The sequence below is a fragment of the Neolamprologus multifasciatus genome, chromosome 23, assembly GCF_963576455.1.
Source record: "Neolamprologus multifasciatus chromosome 23, fNeoMul1.2, whole genome shotgun sequence".
Lineage (NCBI taxonomy): Eukaryota > Metazoa > Chordata > Actinopteri > Cichliformes > Cichlidae > Neolamprologus > Neolamprologus multifasciatus.
In genome coordinates this window covers 28,559,568-28,560,709 of record NC_140460.1, presented here as the reverse complement: position 1 = coordinate 28,560,709, position 1,142 = coordinate 28,559,568, and the positions used below count along the sequence as shown (strand labels likewise).

At 32.7% G+C, this 1,142-nt stretch overlaps 1 protein-coding gene and 1 long non-coding RNA gene across 4 annotated transcripts in view; both read right to left on the bottom strand.

Moving 5' to 3' along the window:
* ncam2a (neural cell adhesion molecule 2a) overlaps positions 1 to 1,142 on the bottom strand; it is a 401,748-nt gene that overhangs the window by 262,804 nt on the left and 137,802 nt on the right. The window lies entirely within an intron of this gene.
* Positions 1 to 1,142, bottom strand: part of LOC146491882 (uncharacterized) — a 36,493-nt gene that overhangs the window by 28,841 nt on the left and 6,510 nt on the right. The window lies entirely within an intron of this gene.

Below are 1,142 nucleotides of genomic sequence, written 5' to 3'. Positions count from 1 at the left end.
CTACTGCAATCTATCACCTGTTAAAATGTGTATTGTTTGCTGATGATACCACTCTGTATTGCTCAGGTAAAAACCTGGAACAGCTTCTGACTACAGCGGAAAAGGAGTTAAATATATTAAAAAACTGGTTTGATGTAAATAAGTTATCATTAAATATAAAGAAAACAAAATTGATTATTTTTGGCACTAGACAAATGAAAAATGTATCTAAAATCAGGGTTAATGGAATTGAAATTGAAAGAGTGTACGAAAATAAATTTCTTGGAGTGATAATTGATGATAAGCTGAGTTGGAAGTCTCATATAAACCATGTGAAAACAAAAATGTCAAAAACCATTGCTATTCTCTATAAAACAAAGCATGTCCTGAACAAAAAATCATTATACACACTCTATTGTACTCTGTTGCTTCCATATATGACTTACTGTCTGGAGATATGGGGTAATGCATATAAAACGAACACTCTTCCTATTTTCAAGTTGCAAAAAAGAGCTATAAGAATTATAAACCAATCAAACTATATAGAACCAACTAACTTTTTGTTTATTAATCTGAATACCCTGAAATTTTATGATTTAGTTGAATATAAAATGGCACAGATAATGTATAAAGCACAAAATAGCTTGCTTTGCCCCAGTACTCAGAAGCTGTTCAAAGTCAGAGAGAGTCAATATGACTTAAGGGGAACAGATTTCTTTAAAAAAAACAAGATAAGAACAAATATAAAGCAGAGATGTGTTTCTGTTAGAGGAGTTAAACTGTGGAATAGTTATGACAGTGATTTAAAAAGGTGTAGTTCATTTTCCTTGTTTAAAAATATGTTTAAAAATAGAGTATTAGAAAAATATATATATCAAGAATGAAAAGAGCAAAAAAACAAAAAACAAAAAACAAAAAAACAAAAACAAAAAACAGAAAACCTCTTGATTCTTTTGCTTTGATGTAGTTACTTACTAAGGTGGTGGTGTTTTTTCTTGTTTGTTTGTTTGTTTGTTTTGTTTTTGCCTTGTTTGCCTTCTCTCACCCCAACCGGTCGCAGCAGATGGCCCCGCCCCTCCCTGAGCCTGGTTCTGCCGGAGGTTTCTTCCTGTTAAAAGGGAGTTTTTCCTTCCCACTGTCGCCAAAGTGCTTGCTCATAGGGG